Source organism: Haliaeetus albicilla, chromosome 16 (genome assembly GCF_947461875.1).
Source record: "Haliaeetus albicilla chromosome 16, bHalAlb1.1, whole genome shotgun sequence".
Classification (NCBI taxonomy): Eukaryota; Metazoa; Chordata; class Aves; order Accipitriformes; family Accipitridae; genus Haliaeetus; species Haliaeetus albicilla.
The window spans coordinates 14,282,305-14,309,938 of record NC_091498.1 but is presented as its reverse complement, the minus strand read 5'-3'; positions in this window follow the sequence as shown (position 1 = coordinate 14,309,938).

Here is a 27,634-nt window from a genome sequence, read left to right as displayed (position 1 = left end):
GAGCCCACAGAAGAGGTATTTCATTGGGCTTTCCATTTATCCCACTTCTGAGAAAAGCAAAATATTCCTAAAATGAAGAACACACAACTCATGTGGAAAGAAATACTAGTGAAATAGGCCTGAACTGGAATGGCAGAAGTAAGCAAAATACCTGTAATGAACTTACATGGGAATAGTGTCGTATGTGTCCTAAAAGTCCAAATACCAGGTCCTGAGCAGGTAAAAATAAGACTGTTAAAAAATGTACCAAGTAAACAAACATCAGTGGTGGTAAAGTCAAGACCAAGCCTTAACACTGTTTCCAATCTGGGGGACATTTTCACAAAAAACAACACAGTCTTAAAAAGGGGAATTCCAGCTGCACATATGTTGTTCATGTCAGCATTTACAGGTTATTAGATTTTATGTCACAATTTGATGTAGAGGTCCAAACCTGAGTAAGTGCTGTATCTTAAGAAATACTGGTCAGACATAGGTATGTGACAATCCCTCTCCCAGCAATGACTCTCCTCAGTTCACAAAGGCAGACGTGGTACAGAGAGAAAATAAGTTACCCAGCATCATTTGAGAGGTCTCAGCTGAAACAGGGTTGAAAACAAGTTTGGAGTCCCAATTCAGCAGCCACAAGGCAGCTTTTTTTTCTCTATTTCTTGCCAAAAGCTGTGAAATCTTTGGACACTCAAAAGCAAAACCAAAAATACTTTCTGCTAAAGCTTAGCAACTTAGTATGTGTCATGAAGTCCATCTGATTGTCAATGATGTGAAATGAAGCTGACTATCTCAAAGGAGACAAGTAGAAACAATTTTGCTTGTAAAACAGAGAGAATAATGAAGAGTTGAAAACCGAAAGGGTGAAGATTCTGTTCTTGTTCCCATTATAGCAAAAATTGTGCTATCAGTAACAACAGTTGAAGATAGTTGTTACTCATAGGTGCTCTGGAAGAGCTCTAGGTGGCATAAACAATAACAGGGACGCACAGAGTAAGACAGATGAGAATAAGATATATAAAGAGAGGAAAAGATTTAGGTCTATGGTCAAACTATACTGAATCCTACTGTTTGAGAGACTGTTCTGCAGAAATGTACTTGTTTATATATGGCAGACTTCTGGCTAGCTTTCTGACAGTAAGTCAGTTCCATGTGAACCTGTCAGATGTTTGAGTAGCAAGATCACTTAAATTTCCACCCCACCTGTAAAGATTTGGATAATTATGAGTCAATAACTTCTTGCCCTCTCATGCAGAAATCATGCTGGTAGCTGTGCCAGCATTAGTAACAGTACAATGCATTTAAACTATTCCCAGCTACCCATATAACCGTGGAAAATAATGCAGCATGTTACCTTTGTGTTCTGTATTGTCTAAGGCAAGGTCTTGAAAACAAATATGCACAACTAACTTCAAACATGGAATTTCATAGATGGTTCTCCTAGCTGGCCAATAATTCTTGATCTCACAGATTCACAGTAGTGAATGATTCACATGTATGGAGGGCACAACACACTTACATTGGTGAGGTCTGGCACCTCCTCTCTGTACACCAGATTTCCTTTTCATCTTCTTTCACATCTTACTCCCTTCTATTCATAAGGCACCTAGTGCAAATGTATGTTACTACCCTCTAGTGGTCAACTTGGCAAAGTTAAAAGTTCTACTGAAGACAGCTGTGGTAGGGGGTCCTGATCTCAGATTGCAGGTAGGTTTTGCAGCTAATACTATTGAGATCCACTCCAAAAATGCATTTGTCTGACAGAATTGAAGCCTGTAAGCATGTGAACAGATCCATTACACATGTATGGGTTCTCCTGGCCTGCAGGGGTAGGTTGGGTACAATGGAGTAACAGGTAATGATGCTAATGCTAAAACAGGCCACAAAGTTCTCTTTATTTACATATGCGGCTCCTCAGAGGATGGAGCCCCTGTGAATGGCATCTTCAAAATTATTCTGGGTCTTCTCTGTTGATTGCTTAGGTGTTTGCACAACAGATCCCTATGGCTGCATCCAATCATAACTCACTATCAGTCACTCTGCAGCATTGGCAGCAGTCATTTTCTATTATCAGTTCTAACTCCTTTTAGTGTAATATATAGCATGGCATGAATACTGTAGGGGTCTGATAAACAGACAAGCTCAGATCTTCAGCTAGTGTGTAAATTAGTACCAGTACCAGTGACCTCATGGATCATACTGTTTGAAGTGAAACCTTATTAAGCTTCCTGTGCCTTTTCACTAAAAGAAACTCCCCTGTCCAGTGAACTTCTAGCTTTCTATTTAAGCAAAGCTGCCAGTAAATTGACACACTTGTTTCTTCATTTTTTTAAATTTTAATGGCTATTACCTGCAGTTCCCTGAAATACTTAAGCAGTATATTTAAGCCTCCTTTGATCATGAATTGGTTAATCATGTGAAAACACACTACAAAAGACTTGAACAGAGCTTTCTTGACTGGACTAATGCCAAAACTATAAACCAATATGTTGATGCTGAAAGCTATAAACAGCTACACGAGTGGCTTAGGATTGTATTTTAAGAACAATTTGTATGCATTATTCTGCATAACTGTACATCTGGTGACAATAGTAAACATGATGCATAAACAGGCACAGCCAGGGTTACAGACAATAAATTCAGGTAATCACTGGCCTTTTCTATATTGACGCTTTTGTGGTTCCCTCTAACAGCCAGATTACACTGGTACAAAAACACTAACAGAACCTTCTAGGACAGACAAGGAGTCAAAAGCCACTAACAAATTGGCTTTACTACTTTGGGAATAGGTAAAGGCCATGGGGCAGAGTAGCATCTGTGGGCTCTCTCACTTCCCTTCGACTCCTGTTACCTGCAAGTAACAAGATTTTAGCTTTCTCTATCACCGTCAGTGTGGAGACCACAGTTCCCTCAACTGTGCAATGCAGCCTAGTACCCACCTTTGTGAAACCAAGGGGGAAGTATCCCTTTCAGCCTGCCAAAGCTGCAGTGTGGTCGCCAACATGGGACAAAGAACCAAAGTAAGAAATAATCACTGGAAAATGATTGCAGTAAAACGATTTTTAGGCTGTGGCATCCATTTCCAGTAGTAGAAAAAGAAGTGTCTCTCTGTAACATGCACCTCATGAGTTCCCATTGCTGACAAAGGTATTTTTTTCCACAGAAATACAGAAGCACCAATTTCTGAGAAACTTGGATTGCTCTGGAATGAAAATGTTCTGCTTACAATGCATAAAGGCATTTCATGGGGAGTCCTGTACTGCAGAAGTCAGAGTGCAGGGTGAAGACATAAAGAATCTTTCTTTTAACAGTTGCATTGAAGTGTTTCATTTTTTTTGTTTCTTTTTTTTTTTCCAAAACAACCTGTAATTTTGGATGATGAAAATTAAAGTGATATTGTATATTTTCAAAAGAAGTAATCTGTTACTCTTATGTCTGACACAGCTTTAGCTCCGGACAGAGGGGTGCAATTAGCATATTGTGGCAAGTCTGATGTTTGAGCTGTAGGTGGTGGTGTTGCTTTATGGGAGTTTAAGTTCAGTGAGGATGGACTACTTAAAAGGATACATATAAGTAGAGGCAGATTGGGGTAGCTAATGAATCAGTTGCCTTCGGTTGCCTGGCAATAGTCACCTTTCCTTCATCCTCAGTTGTTCACATGTCTTTTAGAAACGTGAATAAAATGTAAGTCTTACACTTCAACATGATTTAGGAACAGAGGTAGAATAGCAATGCAAGCATCAATGGACAGATGCCAGTCAAATAATGGGAGAGGTTATCTTTATCAATACAGTGCTTAATGACAATTCTTTTCATCATGTTGCCTTTTTTATGTAAACTCATTCTTCAGTTATGTGGTGTCTTAGATTTCAAAGTACATTTCACAGTAGCCTTTGTTTTGGTTTAAGTCAACATATAGGCAATTTGTCTTGCAGGCAGAGTCTAATCTAACACCCAGTAGAGATAATCGACTTGAGTGAGTTTTACATACACAGCAATCCCATTGATTTAGTGTTTGTATACAAATTGAGGAATTAAACCGTACATCTCTATGAACCGATGCAGCCACTGTTCCCATTTACAGGAATTTTGACTTACCTTATGGATTAGACCTTGTCTGTAAAAACATCCGTCTCACTTCATTAGTAACTTATTCTGAGTTACAGCACTGTATTCCCACTGATTTCCAATGGCAGAAGGGAGACAAGCACTGAGGTCTGTGTTTTTGCTGAATGAAAAAATTGTACTTTCAGCTCCAGTCTGTAAACTGGTACCAAAGTGACTTCCTTGTGGACAGTCAGACTGACAGGCATGCAGGGATATTGTCATTCTCTTCAACGTAGCTGCTGCCAGGTGCCTGTCAGTAAAGCTCTCATACCCCACCATCACTTGTGGGCAGACCTGTGGCCAACAAGTCAGTGATGAACAGGAACAACAGCCCTCCTTCTCCCCTGCAGCTGTCAATATAAGATGATATATGATTTCATGTTATGCAAAAAACCCTCCCCAAAACCCCAAATACTGAAAAGTGTTATTTGGGATCCCTGGCATGTGAACAAAGGATTTTTTCTACAGCCTCTGAGATTTGGCAATGGGCTGGTACCTCCCTGCAGCATTACTCTGAGGCATGGTCCATCTCTTTGCTCAACACAGCAACTTAGCCACAAGGGCATGAGACAGAGTGAGTGGAATCTTTGCAAAGATTTACAGTGGAAGATGCGCTGCGGAAAGAGTGAAGAGAAAGCAGGGAATACATAAAGCAAACTGGAGCCCCTTGGTCTTTCTAGAAAGAATGTCATCTTCAACATGCTTTTGTCTAAAGGCACCGTAAGCAGCAACAGCCTGAGAAGGGCGAAGTTAGACAAATATTTTGAGGATGAGAAAGTGTTCAGGATCCAGAGAGTTAGAGGTACAAATTCAGTCACACATTTAAGTGCAAGCTTAGAATTAAGCGGTTGGAGTGCTTATTTAGAGCAATTTCCAAACAAGGACAGTACTTAGGTGTCACTCTTGGGACATTTAATTCAGACATAGTGCTTAACCTAGGTTTTTCCTCCTTCACTGTGCTCTGAGGAAGCTTGCATTGCTCCCAAGTCTTCTGGGGATATAGAAAAGAGAATATGAGGAGCTGTCAGTCTCTTAGGCTGTAGTTTCATTTTTCCTCCCTGGTGACAGAGCTTTCTGTGTCCTCCTGGCAGACACTATTCAGCTTAATCATCATTTAAGCTGCCAGTTCATTACTGTTATGAGTCTTCATGCCAGCTAACAGTTTTAGAGTTGCTTTTCCCTGATCAGACTAAGACATTCAGACCCCTTCTTCATTTTCCTTTGCTTGATCTCCAGAAATGCTGACACATGCTAACGTGACTCAAGATTGTCCCTAGCCTAAATAATCATAACAATTGCTAACCTCCATTAATGTCTTCAAAGAGGGGATTTTGGTAGTTTTTTGCTATCTGAAAAGTTGGATGTATCTGTGTTGTCAGGAAGGTCATTCAAGTCCAATTCAAAAGTGTCACAGATGACAGATCTCTGGTAGGACGCTGTTTTTAATTAATTTAACTTAATCTACTTAATGGATTTGCTTGTAAGTTATTAGAAAATTCACTCACAGCTTATATGCTATAACTTCGGGGATGATACGTGGAGTCTTTTTACATACTGCATAGAGGCTGATTCCTTTTTGTTTTTTAAAAAGCAATGGTTTGGAATTGTATTCAGGAGTGGTTTTGCTGGTTTTTATATGAATAACACTAGCTTCATCACTAAGGTTACAAAGCCAGACAGCTTTAAAGTTGGGAAGCTCCCAAGTTTAAGCTAATTGTAGTGCAACACAATCTCATGTAAAGATTTTTTTTTTTTTTCAGGTGAGCATACCTCTTTTAGTGCCAGAGTGTATAATTTTAACTGAGAAAAATTAATTTAATTACCAATTCTAACTGGTTAGCAGATCTTACTTATTTACTGAATATTAATCAAATCCTTATAAAAATACAATTATTAATTTCCCTGTGGGTTTTCCTATGGCAGCCATCACTGTAATATGCCAGTACTTCACACTTTTTTCCCCACAACATTCTTATTAGAGTAGTTATTTTTATTCACATTTTCCAGATGGAAACTGAGACAGAGTGATTTAGATGCAAATTGTTTATTCAGTTTGTGTTGGACATTATAAATTAAATAGTTCTCATTGAAGCTAATTTTAGCTGCAAATTCTTAGCACTTCTGATCAGATACTTCAGGAGAAGTCAAATATGTGACTTCTTATCTTGCAGCGTGTTATCTGAGGATTATCAATCACAGTGGCAGGGAAAGAATAGTTTCCCAGTGTATCAGTGATTACCTTAAGCATGAGCCCATCCTGTCCCCTTAACATCCCCAGCTCCATTTGCTACTCACCTTCCAACCTTGGCAACAAATGGGGGAATATATGGAACCAAGAAACAGCCATGAAACTTAAACAGGCATATATAAAGAGAATGGAAGAATTGGTATTTAGTTGTAAAGAGCCCAGAGGGATTACTTATTAATGTCACTAAAACCAGACAGACTCCTTAACTCCTCAGTTACTTCATATGCTATCCAGTAGCTCCATTGCCAAAAAGGGGCCAAATCTCTGCTTGAATTGGTATACAATATCCTTTGAAACATTGTTTCCTGGTGTAAATCATGAACATTTGAAGCATTGATTTATGCTTCATTTAGGTTTGTGCCGACAGTGAGAACTTGGCTCAGGAATACTCAACACCTCAATACTCAACAGCATAGGAAGACAATGGCTGCTATTAATGCTCTCTATGGCTAACTGGAGAAGAAAGATGGAGCAGGGTTGCTGTGTTGCCAAGACGATAGGAACCGTAAGTCAGTGAAAACTAGGGAAGATCTAACTAAAATAAACATAAATTGAACTAAATTAAAGAAACACAAGTAAAGTACTGTAACGATGGAGTGGTGAGGGCTGCTTGTTTTCTTTTCCATTTTCCCTGTGAATTTGCCAAAAAAGAATTGACAAAGAAGGATCTGTAGCAAAAGCAATGGGGCATAAAAAACATGGGACTGGTTATACTTCTCTGATTTATCACGGTTTACATCAAAACATAATATTGTTTATACTCAAGTGAGATGTGGCTTACTATTACGTGCATTTTTAGTATGACTGTCTTTGTATGTACTTGTTTAATGAAATATGGATGTTGAGACCTTGTCAGTACTCCTTCTTCTGAAGAAACTGTGTGAAGTGGAAGGTGAATATGCTCAACCATGTAATGGGATAATTTATTTTTGTTTTTAATTAATTTTTTTCTAGTTTTTAAAAATCAGAAGTATATTACATCCCAAACATTATATGAAAGACAACATGTGGAGGTGCAAGTAGTCATAATAAAAAGCTCTTTAAATGAAAGTAATAGAAAAATATTGAACAATTATGCAAAGCATTCAAGATTTATCTAATTCATTGCATGGAGATCATATTTCTGTAACTCTGCTTTATGAAAATATTATTATTATTCTATACAGCGGTTGTCAACATTTAACTAGCTTGGATTTCTTGTAAAGGTTTTGCTATGGCTGTCCCTTTTAATAGGTTTGATCTAGAGCCACTGAAACTAAATGGGAATTTTTCAACTGACAATGCTTTGCACCAGGAAAGCATTACTCTGCCCCTTGCCCCAAAAGCAGCAAGTACATAGCACTAATTAAATGGATATAAGTTCATAAAAGCCCCTCTGCAGAGGAGACTTCTGTCCTGCTGTTCATTCCTACCCTGTGAACTACAGATATATGTAATTTGTAGTAAAATTGCACTAACCAATTCCTTTCTCTTTTACAAAATACAGATTTCATCTAATTATCTCCAGCCCTTTCCCTATCCCTGTGAAAGCATTCTGTCTATGACCTCTTTGATTTATAGTCAGAGAATTCCCACTGAAGCACCTCTAGAAATCTCAGCCAGGACAGTTGCAAAGGACTCAAGAGGCAGTCCCTCTGGTAACCATATCCCATAAATTTAGGGATCTACAGGTTGATCCTAGTATTTTAAACTCCATTTAGAAACCTAGTGGCAGCTGCTACAGACCCAGAAATATTGGTGTAATAATAATTTTGTCATGATGCTGCTTTGAAAATTGGTCATAGAATTGTTCCTCAGCTTGAGTTTTCCAGGGGCGTTAAGATAAAGTGTAATGCAGCTAAGTAATCTTGAAGTGATTGAAGTAGGGATTACTCTGGCAGGGATTACCTCTGGAAGAGAGAGTCACACTCTTCTCACCAGATAGAGATGAGAATATTGATAAGAAATCTGACTGAGGAAAGCTTTAGCATCCTTCTGTTTTATCTAAGCAGTAGAATTCAGCTGACATCTTTCCAAGCTAATGAGGCCATCATATAGGACACTTTTGTGATGGCTGTGCAGCACTAGAGAATCTAGCACAGTCTTTAGCTGGTGTAAATCAGCTTTGTTACGTCCTCACTAAATTGGCAAGTACTGTCATTCCCAAAGCCTCCAATAGCTTCAGGAATCAAGCTGCCATCCTTAACTTTACATGTCTGCTTCAGGACAAAATGAAAGTGCTCCTCTTAATGCCTAGAAATCCCCTGTCCTCGCACCACTCATTATTACAATGTCTTGAAATTCAGCCAGAATGCTTAAGTAACTGAAGAATAATCTCCAGAGATTAAGAGATCTGCAACAAAAACAATAGGCAACTGATCTCTAGAGTAGGGGGCTTTGTGGTTCTTCTTTTGCTTATATAAGTCCATAGCAGCTTCACAGAAGCTACAGCAGCAGAAGAAACAAATGACAAGAGCATCCAGCCCTACAATTATTGCTAATTACATCTTTAAAAAGAAGGATTTTCCACTGTAAAAGGGGAATTTGAAAGTGGGTGGAAAGTCTTGTATGAGTTTTCTCACAAAAGTTACTTATCTTTCCTGTTACCTATTGATCTGCTTTTGCATCTGTTTTTGTGTTTGGTTTTTTTTACCTTAGTGACCTACTCTCATCCCATATGGGTAAAAGGTTTGGGGGTTAGCCTTTTTACTAGACCTCTGTAAAAGCTAGAAATGATGGACGCATGATTATAAATCTGCACAGTGGACATAGACTTTTCTTTCTTATAGACCAAAAGCTTCTTTACCTGTTCAAGTTTCATCAGGTGTTTAACGTACAGTTCCAGAGATAATCTGCACTATCTCTGTAGACAAGCAATTGGTTTCCTGTTTCTTGGCAGTCAGTCATTTCACTGTTGTGCTGGGCTGAGCAGACACATAGGTCTTGGATTTGCCCAGGCCAGAGATTAGATCACATTTAAGTGGCACTGCAATTATAACATTTTCTTCTCTCCCCCTTCTCAGCTTCCAGATTTGCTTCCTGCAGGGCCTTCTTCAGCTTCCAAACTCTGTTAATTCCTTGCTTCTAAGTAGCCCAGCCCAAAGCATCCTCCTTTCCATATCCTGTTTCTTTCCTAAACGGACAGATATTTTTTCCCCTCTGGATCTTTTCCAGTCTTCATTTTCTGTCTACTATGGCTTTCAGTCAGTCCACCTGACAAATCCTCTCTCACTGTGCTCCCAAAAACCTGGCTTTTGATCCAGTGTTCAGCCGTTTCACCTCTGGGCTTCCAGTCTTGTAACTTGGAAGATACAGCAGTAAAGCAAGCACAAGTAAGACTAATCCCTGAAATGGACTAGGTAATTCTCCTTCCTATTCTCCCCCAAGGCAAACACATTGACATTTTGAGTTAAGTTAAATTCTGGTAAATAAAAAGAAACTGAAGCTTACTTTCAAAGTTTCTAGTGGCTAGCACTGAGAGTCTCTCAAAGGGCAAAAACTGGGGCAGAACTTGCTGCAAATTCATAGTAAATTTCTCTGGGTAATGGCAGGAAAATCATTCTTCCTCTATATAAGCAAATCTTATTGTGCCCAGGCACTCTGAGGAAAGCTATTAATCCTGGGCCTGATCTGTCTTACCCTAGTGTAAATCAGAAAGAAATTCCCTGAAGTCAGAGGAGTTAGAAAAACACATTAAAAAATCTTTAATTATTACTAAGGCTGCGAACCCTGTTTTGAAAATAGGGACTAAGCCTCTGCTTCTCCACGCATTTGGCATTTCTAAACTTGCTAACATGAGGAGCAATGTGATCTAGCAGGCAGAGCACAGAAATAAGAGCTGGGAGACCTTGACTCTACTCCTGGCTCTGACAGTGAGCAGATGACAATGAGTAGATCATTAGGTGACAATGAGCAGATCATTTTACTCTTGTAAGCTAACACTTCCCCTTTCACCTTTGGTCTTGTTGGTCTGCAAATTCTTTGGTCTCAACAGGACCTTCTAAGTATTGTCATAATGTAAGTAAGAACAAACTGACCCTTGCAAAGACTAATTCTAAAAGAAAATTAAATGGGACTTACGTACCCTGAAGTTACTTAAGAATCATGGAAATAACATATCAAGGTATTGTTTATTAGCACTGGGATTACATAACTCCAGAGCAATGAGGCTGTTTTGCTACCCCAAGACTCATTTGTCACCAACAGTCACAATGTTTTCTTAAGATGACAAGAGATCAGTCTATCTAACTTGCAATTGGGGATTAAAAAAAAACTTGACGAAAAGATCTGACCTTAATTTAAAAAATTAACACTGTGACAAAAAGCAAACGAAGTGCATTTTCAGTTTAATTAAAATGCCACAATTACAATGTAAATAATTGTGTTTTATTAATCATTGGCATTCAAGCTTGAGACTGGAGGAATACTAATGATAATTAAGTTGCTGGTGCTGCGTATGGTGCCTTAATAATTACATAGTAGTTAATACAGACTGCTAACTAAAACAGGGAAGTTCTGCATAGCAATTATGTTATCTAAGGCTGCTAATTAGTTATGTTAATTTAGAATTACTTTAGTTGCCTGTATAGGCTGGGCTTGTTAAACTGCAAGTCCCCATTGTCACTTCTGTCATATGCAACAGAACTGGTGCTCTCTTTCCCTTTCCATTGAAGTTTACACAATGATGTTTCACATTATCAAAGTGGTCTCTAAGGGAGACAGATCCTACAGAATCTTATACTGTATTTGTTAGTTATTTGTCTGGCACGTGCAGGTAGCAGCATGTTCACAGCTCAGGATGCTTAATCATGACAAGGACCCTTCTGGTTGTTAATGTCAAGGCAGAGTCCACTTTTTAAAGTCATTCTTATTAGTCCTATTTTACAGACAGAAAAAACAAGGTTATTTTAAGGGGTATGAAGAGAATGAGGACAAGAAACTAAGCTGGTCCAGAGATAGACCAGAGACAGAATAAAAAACTCATAGGTAGTTCCTGCTTGCAGTCATAATTCTGAGGACTGTGTTTTAAGGTCTGGGCTCCTGAGTCAGGGTATGGGCAAGGAGCTGTGAAGCCTGAAATGCCGAATCAGTTGAGCTGAATGTAGTGTAAAGTAGAGATTGCAAATAGCTTGAGTGCACAAGGTCTCAAAGGTAAAAAGAATTGAGAAAATACTCTGCAAGGGAAAGCGAACTGTCCAAAAGGCCCCACTTGTCGATTTAAAATTCTCCAGAATATAGAAATCAAATGGAGGAAGATTAATGATTACTTTCCCTGCATCTGCAAGGAATGGCTGTCAGAAAAAGGAAGACAGAGGTGCAGTCTTCTTTCAGATAAACCTTGAGTAGCTGGAGTCAGTAACCTAATGTCCCCATATCCTTTTACCGCCCCATGACAGGGTGTTTTCCCTCCAGTTTGAGAATGGGGGGTATTTCTTTTTCACACCCTCCGATTAGGTTGTTGCAGATAGCCACAAGATCTCCTCTTTGCCTTCTGTTCCTGAGACTAAAAAACCCACTTCCCTTAGCCTTTCCTAATAGCTTTTATGTATATATATGCTAAGATCCACAAGGGCATTTGGGCAGCCTGCTCAACTCAAATCACCTAAATGCCTTTATGCATCATGGCCTGATTTCTGAACACTAGACAATCTCCTCTTTGTTTCTTAGAGAAGTATGCTGCTTTGCCCTTTTTGTGGAGTAGCTTACACCCACTGGAGGCAAAACCTTCTTTGCCTGATCCTTCCGTTCCTTGCTTTTTGATCTTAATAGGGAGAAATACATACTCCGTAAGTATTCATGTGGTGACTTAAGGGATAGGGGGCAATGGCGACAAGTTTGTGACCGGCGCAGCAGGCCCGTCTCCCCCGTGGCTACCTCACCGTCCCAGGTGCCCTTGCATAACAGGTACAACGGTCTGCAAGTGGAACCAAACAATGACAAGAATGATGGTTCATCTAGGCTGGAGGCGTCACCAAGGTTAAGTCGGCCTATGGACTGTGTCAAGACCACTTCCATAAAGAAAGAAAAAAGATGAGTTATTTTCATAGGAGACTGTCTTCTGAGGGGAACAGAAGGTCCAATTTGCCGACCAGACCCACTTCTTAGGGAAGTCTGCTGCCTCCGTGGTGCCCAGGTTAAAGATGTGACAAGGAAACTTCCCACCCTGGTATGGCCCTTGAATTATTATCCATTATTGCTTTTTCACGTAGGCAGCAATGAGGTTGCAATAAGAAGTCCAAGGGTGATCAAAAGAGACTTCAGGGCCTTGGGACAACTGGTTAAGGGATCAGGAGCACAAGCAGTGTTCTCTGTCCTTCCAGTTGCAGGGAATGATGAGGGCAGAAACAAGAAGACCCAGCAGATCAATAACTGGCTCTGAGCCCGGTGTCACCAGCAGAATTTTGGGTTTTTTGATCACAGGTTGGTCTACACAACCAACACCAGGGCTGCTGGCGACAGACGGGATACACCTGTGTCAAAGGGGGAAAAGGATCTTTGTGCAGGAGTTGTCAGGGCTCATTGAAAGAGCTTGAAACTAGATTTGAAGGGGAAAAGGGATAAAACCAGGCTTGCCAGAGGTAAGCCTGGGGGTGGCATGCCAATGTTTGAGGGGCAGTGCGCTAACAAGGTCCGTCAGTCTGCTCCACAATGTGCTGAGTACACTGGAGCACATTTGAAATGTCCCTGTACTAATGCGTGCAGCACCCTAGCCATCTCAGTGGAGGCAGGGGATGGAGATCCATGTGACAGCAAAGGTGCAAGGGTTGTTGATGTGTTAGAAACCATAGAAGTGCCTGAGAACAGTTACATAGGAATTAGGGCTTCTCACCCAAAAAAGGTGGCAGGATCAATAGCCCAACTGAAGTGCATTTATGCCAATGCCCACAGCATGGGTAACAAACAGGAGGAACTGGAAGCCATTGTGCAGCTGTAAAACTATGATGTAATTGCAGTCAGAGAAACACGGTGGGATGACTAACACAACTAGAGCGCTGCAATGGATGGCTATAAACTCTTCAGAATAGATAGGCAAGGTAGGAGAGGCAGTGGGTTAACCCTGTATGTTAGGGAGTGTTGTGACTGTCTAGAGCTTGAGAATAGTGATGAAAGGGTTGAGTGTTTATGGGTAAAAATCAGGAGGAAAGCCAACAAGGCAGATATCATGGTAGGAGTGTGTTATAGACCACCCAACCAGGATGAAGAGGCAGACAAAATATTCTATAAGCAGCTGGGAGAAGTTTCACAATCGCTAGCCCGTGTTCTCATGGGGGACATCAGCCTACCAGACATCTGCTGGAAATAAAATACAGCAGAGAGGAAACAGTCTGGGAGGTTCCTGGAGTGTGTGGAAGAGACCTTCCTGACACAGCTGGTGAGTGAGCTAACTAAGGAAGGCACCCCGCTGCACCTCTTGTTTGTGAACAGAGAAGGACTTGTGGGTGATGTGACAGTTGGAGGCCATCTTGGGCACAGCGATCATGAAGGTAGAGTTTTCAGTTCTTGGAGAAGTAAGGAGAGGGGCTAGCAGAACTGCCACCTTGGACTTCTGGAGGGCAGACTTTGGCCTGTTTAGGGGCCTGGTTGACAAGAGTACCTTGGGAGGAAGTCCTGAAGGGCAAAGGAGTCCAGGAAGGCTGGACATTCTTCAAGAAGAAATCTTAAAGGCACAGGAGCAGGCTGTCCCTATGTGCCAAAAGATGAGCCAGTGGGGAATAAGACTGGCCTGGCTGAACAGAGAGCTTTGGCTGGAAAAAAAGAGTTTGATCTTTGGAAGAAGGGGCAAGCAACTCAGGAAGACTACGAGGATATCGTGAGGTTATGCAGGGAGAAAATTAGAAGGGCCAAAGCCCAGGTAGAACTTAATCTGGCCACTGCAGTAAAAGGCAATAAAAATGTTTCTATAAATACATTAACAACAAAAGGCAGACTAAGGAGAATCTCCATCCTTTATTGGATGTGGGAGGAAACATAGTGACAAGGGATGAGGAAAAGGCTGAGATACCTAATGCCTTCTTTGCCTCAGTTTTTAATAGTAAGATCAGCTGTTCTCGGGGTGACTAGCCCCCTGAGCTGGAAGACAGTGACAGAGAGCAGAATGAAGCCCCATAGTCCAAGGGGAAATGGTTAGCAACCTGCTACACCACTTAGACATACACAAGTCTATGGGGCTGGATGAGATCCACCCAAGGATACTGAGGGAGCTGGAAGAAATGCTCACCAAGCCACTTTCAATCATTCGTCAGCAGTCCTGGCTAACCAGGGAGGTCCCAGTTGACTGGAGGTTAGCAAATGTGATGCCCATCTACAAGAAGGGTTGGAAGGAGTTAAATCCAGTTAGCGGCCAGTCACAAGTGGTGTTCCCCAGGGCTGAGTACTGGGGCCAGTTCTGTTTAATATCTTTATCAATGATCTGGACAAGGGGATCGAGTGCACCCTTAGTAAGTTTGCAGATGACACCAAGTTGGGTGGGAGTGTTGATCTGCTGGAGGGTTGAAAGGCTCTACAGAGGGATCTGGACAGGCTGGATCGATGGGCTGAGGCCAATTGTATGAGATTCAACAAGGTGTCCCAGTTTCAACTGGGATAGAGTTCATTGTCTTCCTAGTAGCTGGTACAGTGCTATGTTTTGAGTTCAGTATGAGAAGAATGTTAATAACACTGATGTTTTCAGTTGTTGCTAAGTAATGTTTAAAGTCAAGGATTTTTCAGCTTCTCATGCCCAGCCAGCGAGAAAGCTGGAGGGGCACAAGAAGTTGGGACGGGACACAGCCAGGGCAGCTGACCCAAACTGGCCAACGGGGTATTCCATACCGTGTGACGTCACATCTAGTATATAAACTGGGGAGAGTGGGGGCGGGGGGATCGCTGCTCAGGGACTAACTGGGCATTGTATTGGCTTTGTGTGGCAAGGTTTTGGTAGCAGGGAGGGTTACAGGGGTGGGTTCTGTAAGAAGTGGCTGGAAGCTTCCCCTGTGTCTGACAGAGCCAATACCAGCCATCTCTAGGATGGACCCGCTGCCAGCCAAGGCCAAGCCAATCAGTGATAGTGGTAACGCCTCTGTGATAACGTTTTTAAGAAGGAAAAAAAGTTGCGGGACAGACCGAAATGGCAGCTGGAGAGAGGAGTGAGAACATGTAAGAGAAACAACCCTGCAGACACCAAGGTCAGTGAAGAAGGAGGGGGAGGAGATGCTCCAGGCACCAGAGCTGAGATTCCCCTGCAGCCTGTGGTGAAGACCATGGTGAGGCAGGCTGTCCCCCTGCAGCCCATAGAGATCCATGGTGGAGCAGATATCCACCTGCAGCCCATGGAGGACCCCATGCTGGAGCAGGTGGGTGCCCGAAGGAGGCTGTGACCCTGTGGGAAGCCTGCGCTGGAGCAGGCTCCTGGCAGGACCTGTGGCCCCATGGAGAGAGGAGTCCATGCTGGAGCAGGTTTTCTGGTAGGACTTGTGACCCCATGGGGGACCCACGCTGGAGCAGTGTGCTCCTGAAGGACTGCACGCCGTGGAAGGGACCCATGCTGGAGCAGTTCGTGAAGAACTGCAGCCCGTGGGAAGGACCCACGTTGGAGAAGTTTGTGGAGGACTGTGTCCTGTGGGAGGGACCCCATGCTGGAGCAGAGGAAGAGTGTGATGAGTCCTGCCGCTGAGGAGGATGAAGCGGCAGAAATAACATGTGATGAACTGACCGTAAACCCCATTCCCCATCCCCCTGCACTGCTGGGGGAGGTAGGTAGAGAATCCAGGAGTGAAGTTGTGCCCAGGAAGAAGGGAGGGGTGGAGGGGAGGTGTTTTGAGATTTGGTTTTATTTCTCATTACCCTACTCTGGTTGATTTGTAATAAATTGAGTTAATTTTCCCCAGGCTGAGTCTGTTTTGCCCGTGACAGTAATTGGTGAGTGATCTCTCCTGTCCTTATCTTGATGCACAAGCCCTTTGTTATGTTTTCTCTCCCCTGTCCAGCTGAGGAGGATAGAACGGCTTTGGTGGGCACTTGGCATCCAGCCAGGGTCAACCTACCACAGCGTCGATTGGCAGGTGGTGAGCAGTTGCACTGTGCATCACTTGTATATTCAAATCCTTTTGTCATCACTTGTATATTCCGATCCTTTTGTCATTACTCTTGTCATTTTATTAGTGTTATCATTATCATTATTAGTTTCTTCTTTTTTGTTCTAATAAACTGTTCTTATCTCAACCCACAAATTTTACTTCTTTTACCGATTTTCTCCCCCATCCCACTGGGTGGGGGCAGAGTGAGTAAGTGGCTGCGTGGTGCTTAGTTGCTGGCTGAGGTTAAACCACAACACAAGGCTAAGTGCCGGGTCCTGTACTTGGGTCACAATGACCCCATGCAACACTACAGGCTTGGGGAAGAGTGGCTGGAAAGCTGCCTGGCAGAGAAAGACCTGGGGGTGCTGGTTGACAGCCAGCTGAATATGAGCCAGCAGTGTGCCCAGATGGCCAAGAAGGCCAATGGCATCCTGGCCTGTATCAGAAATGGTGTGGCCAGCAGGACTAGGGAAGGGATCATACCCCTGTACTCAGCACTCGTGAGGCTGCACCTCGGATACTGTGTTCAGTTTTCAACCCCTCACTACAAGAAAGACATTGAGGTGCTGGAGCGTGTCCAGAGAAGGGCAACAAAACTGGTGAAGGGTCTAGAGAACAAGTCCTATGAGGAGCAGCTGAGGGAACTGGGGTGTGATGGTAAAAACAAACAGGCCAGGATGCCATTGGCCTTCTTGGCCACCTCTTCCCCAAGCCTGTAGCGCTGCATGGGGTTGTTGTGACCCAAGTGCAGGACCCAGCACTTGGCCTTGTTGGTCTTCATACGATTGGTCTCAGCCCATCGATCCAGCCTGTCCAGATCTCTCTGTAGAGCCTCCCTACCCTCAAGCAGATCGACCCTGCCTCCCAACTTGGTGTCATCTGCAAACTTACCGAGGGTGCACTCCATCCCCTCATCCAAATCATTGATAAAGATATTAAACAGAACAGGGCCCAACACTAAGCCCTGAGGAATGCCACTTGTGACCCACCGCCAACTGGATTTCATCCCATTCACCACAACTCTCTGGGCTTGTCCATCCAGCCAGTTTTTCACCCAGCAAAGAGTACACTTATCCAAGCCATGAGACACCAGCTTCTCAAGGTGTATGCCATGAGAGACAGTGTCAAAGGCCTTGCTTAAGTCAAGGAAGATAACATCCGCAGCCTTTCCCTCATCCACTAGGCGGGTCACCTGGTCATAGGAGATCAGGTTGGTCAAACAGGACCTGCCTTTCGTAAACCCATGCTGACTGGGGCTGATCCCCTTCTTATCCTGGACTTGCCATGTGAGTGCTCTCAAGACAAACTGTTCCATAATCTTCCCCGGTACTGAGGTCAGGCTGACAGGCCTGTAGTTGCCCAGATCCTCCCTCCGACCCTTCTTGTAAATGGGAGTCACACTGGCAAGCCTCCAGTCCTCTGGGACCTCCCCCGTTGACCAGGATTGCCAATAGATGATGGAGAGCAGCTTGGCAAGCACCTCTGCCAGTTCCCTCAGTACTCTTGGATGGATCCTATCGGGTCCCATAGATTTGTGGGTGTCCAGATGGCGTAGTAGGTCACTATTTCCTCCTGGATTAAGAGGGGTATGTTCTGCTCTTCATCCTCACCTTCCAGCTCAGGGGGTGGAGTACCCTGAGGATAACTGGTCTCCCTATTAAAGACTGAGGCAAAGAAGGCATTAAGTACCTCGGCCTTTTCCTCATCTCTGGCTGCTATGTTCCCTTCTGTATCCATTAAAGGATAGATATTCTCCTTGGGATTCTTTTTACTGTTAACATATTTGTAAAAACATTTTTTGTTGTCCCTTACAATAGTGGCCAGATTTAGTTCTAGCTGAGCTTTTGCCTTTCTAATTTTCTCTCTGTATGATCTAACAAGATCCCTGTACTCCTCCCAAGTTGCCCGCCTTTTCCTCCAGAGATGATAAACTCTCCTTTTTTTCTTGACTCCTAGCAAAAGGTCCCCGTTCAGCCAGGCCGGTCGTTTTCCTCGGTGGTTCGACTTATGGCACATGGGAATAGCCTGGTCCTGAGCCATTAAGATTTCCTTCTTAAAGAATGTCCATCCCTCCTGGACCCCTTTGCCCTTCAGGACCATCTCCCAAGGGACTCTCTCAACCAGTGCCTTAAAGAGGCCAAAGTTTGCCCTCCAGAAGTCCATAGTGGTGGTTTTGCTGACCACCTTCCTTGCCTCACCAAGAATTGAAAATTCTATCATTTCATGGTCGCTAAGCCCAAGACAGCCTCCGACCATCACACCTCCCACCAATCCTTCCCTGTTTGTAAACAACAGATCTAGCAAGGCTCCTCCCCTGGTTGGTTCACCTACCAGCTGTGTCAGAAAGGTCTCTTCCACACACTCCAGGAACCTCCTCAATTGTTTACTCACTGCTGTGTTGTATTTCCAGCAGATGTCTGTCAGCACATGTACCTGTGGCGCTTTAGGGACATCGTTTATTGGTGGACTTGGCAGTGTTAGGTTTACAGTTGGACTTGATGATCTTAAGGGTCTTTTCCACCCAACATGATTCTATGATTCTATGATTCTATTCCTTCACATCTTTAGAGAAACAGTCTCAGCGTGGCCAACATGGAATTGCAGGGATTGTGCCTTTTTCTTTTCTCCTTTCTATTGGCAGAGTAAGGGATATGAATCAAGGTTTTGTGCTAATGCAATGGCAACATCAAAAGCTTTAAACACTGATCTTACATTTTCTAACAGATATTAGTCTTCTGTGTTGACTGTTTCCTTACATTGTGAGGGTAAGTTTCTAACTAATGTTCAAACAAGTTGCTCTGAGCTTGTTTGAAAAGGCACTGTGGCTATGAGGAATCTCCAGAGACAATGAAACAAAAGAGAAGAATTCCTCCCTCTTCACTCAGCCTTTATGCATGCAAGATTTTTAATATTTTTATTATTAATTTTTTATTTTTAATATTACAAATTAATACATATGGGGAAACAGATCCTCTCAGCAATACAGTGTCAGCAGCATCTGAGACTGAAAGATGCAGAGAAGCAGGGCTGGCAGCTCTAAGGTCTCTGTTGCCCCAGGCAAAGCAGCAAATCTCCTGTGTGGCATCACCCGCACATCTTTACTGGATATTTAGCTGTCCCTAATGTTTTGCTGCACATGCTAGCCCCATTGATAGGGCTGGCCTTGCAAAGTTAAATACCTCAGGTTAGCTCAGTGACACTCTTTATCGCACAGCTAGCCTTTCCTTCACAGCTCAGAACCCTGCTTATCAGATGTTGATAGTGTGGCTGCTTTTACTTATTTTTCCTTGGTCACTTTATTAGATCTTGATCTAGGCCTGAAGTTCATAATTTGTGTCTGTATATTTTCATAAAACATCTGATTGAGGACCAAATTCTGCTCCAATTACTCCTATATGATATGATTCAAAAGAGTTACATAGCAATGGATTAATTTAGTTCCATGTGGGGACTTTAGTTTAGGGCCTCATTATGAACTTTGGAGTCTGCATAGGAAGTCATCAACAAAATAATGGTTTTTATCTTCCTCAGAAAGCTACTTGAGTGGAGATGTGAAACTTAATTCTTCCATTATTTTCCTACATTTGTTTCGAAGTTTGTTTTTCACAGAAGCAAATTTGTTTTTCAAGTGGCAGACACTATTCAGAGAGGCAGACTTCTGTTTTCTGTGGACAACTTTTTACAATTATCCATAACTCCAGAGGTATTGAGACCACTCATTCAAGCTGCTGAGTAATTTTTATTAACCCAGTTTTACAGAACATGCAGCTATCAAGACAGACTGAAAAATGCGCATATGCTGTCCTATACAAAAACCACTCCTTGCATGTAGCCAGTAACATCCCTTGCAGTACCACAAAGCATGGTGTAAACATAAGCCAATTACATCGCCCCAGGATGGGTATCTCAACTGCAAATTCACAAACAAGGAAACCAAGACCCAGAAAGTTTAAGTAACTTGGTTAACAGGAAGTTCATGGTTAAGACATAGACTCCAAGTTCCTCATGCTCTAAGTACTGGGCTGCACTTCTGAAGAGACTTTCCCCTGAAGCACTGCTTCTTTGCATCCTCTCTCTTGGCTGTCTGCTGCAGACCATCTGGTCCCTGTCTGAGTTACTTTGATTATTTTCATTGACTGTGGCTGCATCAGCAGAGGCAGTTCATCTCTTTGTTCTGCATGTACAAGCAGGAGGTTCTCTTTTAGGGAACTGTCACATATCACTTGCTAGCTCCATGTGTACCACCATACTTACGAGCACTTCTGTCCAGGAAATTTTAAGGTGAGCCACTTAACAAGCTGTCTCTGTATGGGAGCTTTGTCTAGAAAGCTGGAATGCAAAACACTCCAAGGCCTGAACTGCCTCTGACAGATGAGCCATTTCTAAATGCTTTTTATATACCACAGGGTAAGAGCAATTAGCACAGTTCAGCTGATGTGCAGCAAGGTCATGCCTAGTTTGTCTCAGTATCTTCAGCCCTAAAGTCCCAGCAGAGCATGCATTGGGCCGTTTTGAAAATTCGGGCTTTTGTCTGAAGACAGGTCACCCTGCATCTGCTTCCCCTTCAAATCTCCCCCAAAGTACAGACATCTGGACTTTTTCAAAGACATGGAAGCCAATTTGGCATGTAGCTCCAAATGTTTCTCAAAATCTTCCCCACAAACCCTTAGAAGTACAGACCCTTGTGCTCATGCTGTTCTCCATGTGCTGAAATAAGTGGAATTACACCACTCTAAGATAGACGTGAGGGGAGGAAATGGGCCCGTGAGAGGCCCTTCTGGATAGCAATGGTGAAAATGAAGCCGTTTATCATCTTACTGCATGGTGATGAGACTCCGCTGCCAGGCTAATAAATACTCTGATCCAGCATGATATGGATGCACTACCAGATGTGTTCTTGTCTGCAGGGGCAGCAGAGGGATTTCAAGGTCTGCAGTGGGTCTGCTGGAGACAGAGGAATTATTAACTGTGTTAGCAATTTGAATAGTTAAATTGATGAGGGGCTCAGGGAAAATGTCAGTAAATTAGAAATCATCAGAGAAATTTTGAAAAGCATTAAGGTTGAGAATTTTTTTAAAGGACATGTTTATTACAAAGATGACTGAACCTTGGTAGAAATGAAAAGACATTTTGTAATATCACTTGACTGAAAGAACAAGGGCATACATATGTCTGTAAGTACACACACGCACATTCACATTCACAAACACTGGCAAGCTTTTAAAAGAGCAAAGTTTCAGACAAGCAAAATGACAGCAAGAATTTGAACAGGATGGGGAGTTGAAACAGAAGCTTTTAATTGCTTCCTGATTGTTTGGGTCAAGTATTGAATATGATAAAAGGGAAAGCAGAACAACATGATTTTCTGTTTGATTCTCCCTCCTGCTGTTCTGTAAATGGAAGTGGTGAAGCACTGAGAAGGGGGGTAGGGGAGACAGGGGTTTGGAGAGAGGAGAGAAAAAAAAGGCTTCTCAAGACTTTCTACTTTTGTGCATGAAAAGTTTGAAATATTGTAAAACTAGTTATATCAGGAGAAATGTACTGCTGTATTGTCTGAATGTCATAAATACCCTTTTTTTTACTACAATCAGCAGAAATCATCCATCTCTGTAATGTTTTCTAACCTCTTGATTAGCACGAAGTTAATTTGGTGCTTATCAGTCCAAAGCAAGGGGAGCATGAAATTAAGTTAGGGCCCAATCTTCATCTCCTTCCTTCACCAACTTCCTTTTGACATAATCAGTAATTTTGTTGAATAAGGAAGGAGTTTAAAATATATGAGGACTTTATGATTTCACATATTATGGAGTATTTACATGTTATTCAACACAGCATTTTTCTTTTGTGCATTTTATTCCTCCCTCGCCCAAAAACCTTCTGAATGCTCCCTTAAATACACCAGGTCTAGTTTGGCTCTGGTGTAACTCTCTGGCTTTCCAACTTCCTTTCAAATAGAAAATTAGAATTTTGGACTTTGTTCTAGTAATACCAATAGATGAATTGATGTTGAATGTAGGTGTTTCTTTTCCAGTTTTATGACAAGCCACAGTGGTCAAGGAGTACCTTCTTTTAGTTTCAAAGGCTGAACCCTTTTATCCCCATTAAATTGTAATATTCCCATACTGTTGTCTACAGGAGTTTGTCTTTCTCTCCTGCATCAATATACAGCACAGGCAGGGAGGCTGCACTTCTGAAAAAGCCATGTGGAGTCTTCAAGAGGCAGCCTGAAGCTATGTGAGGAGTCATCAGCAGGGTTTTTCAGTGATTATCACTCTCTTTAGTCTCCCTTGGGGTTTGTGCAGCTGGTGGAGTGCTGCTTTAGTGAACGTTAGCTATGATGAACGAATTCTGTATGGGTTAAAATAAGTTGGGACATAACCTCATGTCCTCCTAACAAGGTTTTCCTTCCGTAGAAATTTATTGCACATTTCTGATCTCCTTCTCTCTTTCTGCATCCTTTTTGCCTCTTAGTGAAGCGTGTTTTAAAGGGACATTGTTCAAAGATATTTTAATAGAAGTGAGTCACTCTGCATGCAGAGCTGCTCCATGTCCCAAACTTATTAAAAACAATAAGGACTTTGCACACTGAAAACGAGGATAACAAGCTCAAACTTTACAATGCAAAACATACCACAATCTTTCTTGCCCCTATTGCCTTTTCTCCCCCTGTTTTCCCTACAAGATTAGTGAATGCTCCCATTGTAGAGACTTTAAAAAGAGCAGGTTTTTGAGGCCACTTGGAACTGCCTTTCTTGATACACCTGATACCCCTACAGAAAATCTAATTTGCAGCATGGGGCTTTGTAATTTCATGCTAGAACAGCACAAAATGGAAGAATAACTCATCCGGGGGAGGGGGGGGATTATGTAACAGTAGTGAAGGAGTATCAGCAGAGACAGTGAAGATCCTTTGAAAAATCATGTTGCTGGTTCTGCAGTGCCATACACACACTAATTGGTTTCAAACAACAGGGACATACATTGCCAACAAGCGGAAGAAAAGAGAAGGAGGAAAAAAGCTTGGTATTAATACAGCTCACCTAAATTCACTCAGACAAAAAGGTATATTGCAGCTGAATAAAATCCTCCTGTATTGCCCAGGCTCCATCTCATGAATGCCTGCTTTTCCTTCTCCTTTCCTTTTCTTTTCCATAGTATTACAGGCTGTGACAAAACCAGTATTTTTGGTGTCACTGGTGTACTTCAGCCATTGAGAATGAAGAATGAGGCATTTGGCATAGGGATGCGCACAGCCTGTTAAAAGTCACATCAAACAGGAGCAATATAGTTGAGTGCTGTGAGATGCACGACACACCACATGAAGGATTTGGTGTGAAAGTGTGCCAAGTTAATGGAAGCTGTGCACTCTCCTCAGAAAGAACACTCATTAGCAAAGCAAAGGAATTGCTGACAGACACACTGAGGAAACTTTGAAGGTTGATGCACAGGATTGGGAAACCTCATTAATTATTCCAACACACGGATGCTCTAAAGGTGCCACAGATTTCCGCTGGAGAATAGGGTAGACAGCCCTATACAGCCCTCTTTGTCCTAGTATTGGGGTTTGTGAAGCTGGGACTAGTGTGAGAATAGCAGTGACACTCAGTGCTGTATACAGCTGTTCTAGGCTGCTCCTTAACTTTAAAATAGCCACAGTAAAAGCACAGATAAAATATGCTGCCAACCAAGAGAAAAGGGTACACAACCACAGGCTCAGGCTGGAGAAAAAACAAGGAGGAGAATTGCCGTGGATAGGAGCAGGAGATGAGTGGGAGAGCCAAGGAGAGAAGGGTAGAGGAGTGCTGCTGCAAGAATGCCCCCCAGGTCCTTGTTTGCCCTATCTTTTTTTTTTTGTCCAGTATGAATTCTCCCTGCTGCTGCTAATGGTATGGGGATTGTTGTTTTATTGATCTCTCCACCATGATTTCCACATTTGCCTCCTAAATGATTACCATTCTCTAAGAATCTGGTGTACAATTCAGCTGGAATTGCTCTAACATGCAGTATTTCTTATCTATCAAAAATGTACTTATCATTACATCATCTCTCTTGAAGCCTTTTAAATTTCTTAGTTTTCATGACACTACAGAATGCTATGTCATCTAAAAATGGAGTCACTTCACTGTTTTTAACAGTTCTCCGAACATTCATTCAGTAAATATACCAAAAGCATCAGTCCTAGCATGATGCCTTTCACCATTCTCAGTTAATACTTAGCTGTTTTGAAAAATGATATATTTCTGCTCACTGTTTAACTCTTAACTAATTTCTAACAAAGGCATTTTACCCTAAAGATCTTAATTTTCTTAATAACACCTTCTGATATTATTTATCACATCTTGCAAGCCATGGCCACCCAGTGGGAGCAAGCATTTGGGAACCATGGGATTGTGACATCCACACTATGTCATGCTTGGGCAGGCTGGAAGCTCTCAGAGCACGGCAGTGTCCTGCCACCTTGGCCATGCTTTCTCCCTCCAATGTGAAAACCTCTCTGGTTAATAAACTATCTTTCACAAACGAAAACTTAAAAAATCAAAGATGGCACCTCAGAGAAACAGTAGCAGAGCTAGATATTGAAAACTGGAATTTACTGAAAGAAAGTGAAGATTTGAAGGATGGGTACTGGTGACTGCAGGCCAGTGCAAGCTGTTTGAGGACATGAGTAGGAGACCTACACAGAGAAGGGGTGATGCCAGGGACACACTGAAAGACAATGAAAACAAAATCAAATAATTAGAACTGCAGAATAAAAATTTGGACGAAATCAATGGAGGTCATGGGAATGTCCTGCCAGATTTTTCCATACTGGGATAATGAAATGTATCAAAAGATAGATCTATTAGAAGTGAGAAATATGTTTGTAAATGAGAGGCACTTGGAATGCTTGCAAATCAGACTGGAGCGGAAGGAGAAACTGTATGAGCAAGAAAAGCTCTGAGCCCACCAGTTAAAGAACATATTAGAAGAACTTCACAAACTCGGGGAAGTTCAGAGGAATTGCATTGTGCAGATGAAAGGACAACTACAAGAATTAGCTGAGGAAGCTGCACTTTTGACAGTAGCAAATGAGAACAAATCCTGGGTGGGCTCCTCCTTACTGCGTAAGTCTGCTGAAGCCAAACTTCTGGAGGACTCTCTCCCTGTGCTTAAAACCCCAAATTTCTTCTGTTACATTTGGAATATCTTAAAGCTCTTGCTGTTAGTTTGCTTTAGACTTCTCAGTTACTATTTTATCAGCAACAACATTCCACTATTGTTTAGTAGCAGTATATTTGATATACTGGTGCAAATCTTGTACCCATACTTCATTATTAAAAATGAAGGACTATTACCATTTTAAGAATAGCTAAAAAGGCTCTGCAGAGCTGTCCACATCAATTTAGTAATCTCCCCTTGTACTGTTTTTGGCTATGATAAATTTCTTCACAGTAGCTTGTATGGTACTACATTTTGGATTTGTGCTGAAAACAGTGTTGGTAAAACAGGGATGTTTTCGTTACTGCTGAGCAGTGCTTACACAGAGTCAAGGCCTTTTCTGCTTCTCACCCCACCCCAACAGCGAGCAGGCTGGGGGGGCACAAGAAGTTGGGAGGGGACACAGCTGGGACAGCTGACCCCAACTGACCAAAGGGATATTCCAGACCATATCATGTTGTGATAAATAAATAAATAAAAATAAAACAATAAATGCCCAGCAATAAAACTGTGTGTGTGGGGTGTGTGTATGTGGAGGTTTGCATGGGCTGCTTTTGCTCAGGGACTGGCTGGGCATTGGTTGGTTGATGGTGAGCAAGTGTTTTCTTTTGCATCACTTGTTTTTCTTGGTTTTGTTTTGTTGTGGGTTTTTCCCCCTTTTTTGTTGTTTGTACTTCTCCCCCTTCCCTTTTTTTTTTATTTTTAAACTCTTTATCTCAATGCACAAGTTTTCCCATTTTTACCCTTCTGATTCTACCCCTAATCCTGCTGAGGGGGAAGTGAGCGAGCAGCTGTGTGGTGCTGAGCTGCCTACCAGGGTTAAACCCCAACACCCTTTCTGTGCATTAATACATGAGTTCATGTGGGGGTTTTTAGAAATTAAGTAAACTTTAGGTTCTAAGCATAGTATTTTGTAATTAGATTGTTAACTGTGAATATATTTTATAGTAGATAGCTGCACGTAGTAAAAACCCAACAGAGAACTCACTGCCTCAAGCAAAGGAGACAAAAAATTTGTAGTTTGTGCTAATCTGACTGAAAGTGGGCAATGTGCAGTACTTGACCCTGGAATCCACTTCCCTGCTAGACTGCCAGCTTCTAAGGTTTTTCACCTATGGGTCACATTGCAGAGTATATCTTTTCTCCAGACTTTGGGGAAGAGCATGGAGGAATTTAAAGATGTGGGAAGGTTTAGTATGTTAGTTGAGGTTGGTTAAGAAGGACTTTCATTGGTGGTCAGTAATTCAGGTAGTGCATATTTACATTTGGCTAAAACCTTTTGTTTGTGCATCTAGAGACACTAGGCACAGAAACTTTTTTAATACAAATAAATAAATACATGCCATTTTGTGGATGGAAAGTTAAATCCTAAAGACCAACATGGCAGCTGGCCAACTGGTAATCATGCTGAGCCTTCAGAATTATCCGTGACATTTATGCGCAAAGCAGGTAGACGAAGCTTGCCAGGCAGGAGCTAGCAAACAAACAGTACACTGAACAAATATGATACAGGGAAAAAAATCTTAAGATGGTGAAGATAAAGCTGTGATTCTAGGACATCATATTCACTTAGCTTCTAGCAGTGGCAGTGTAGAGAAATTCCAGAAGTTAAAAGCCTAGAACAACCCCTTAATCTCCTTTGTGCCTGTTCTGTGTGACAAGCCACCCTTTGAAATCAGAAGAGATACAGTCTAGAAGAGGAAAGTTTGAGCATGAGGAAATTGGGCAACGCTCAGAGGTAAGGTGAAGTCAGAACAAAGAACGGAAATCGGGCAACGCTCAGAGGTAAGGTGAAGTCAGAACAAAGAACGTTTCTATTTAAGATGCTAAACTGTGGCTCAGAGGAACTAAATTTTCTTCCTGCATCCTTCCTCCTTTTCCTCTGGCAAGTCACTTAATCTCTCCGTATCTCGGTTCCCCAACCGAATAATGAGGCAGTAATATTAAATAGTGTATTTCTTTTCATATGTGAGAGCATTTGTTTGTTTACTTGTTTTAAACTAGAATATTTTTACAGAACTGAGGGAGGGAATGATAAATAGTTGAACGAGCAAAGTGG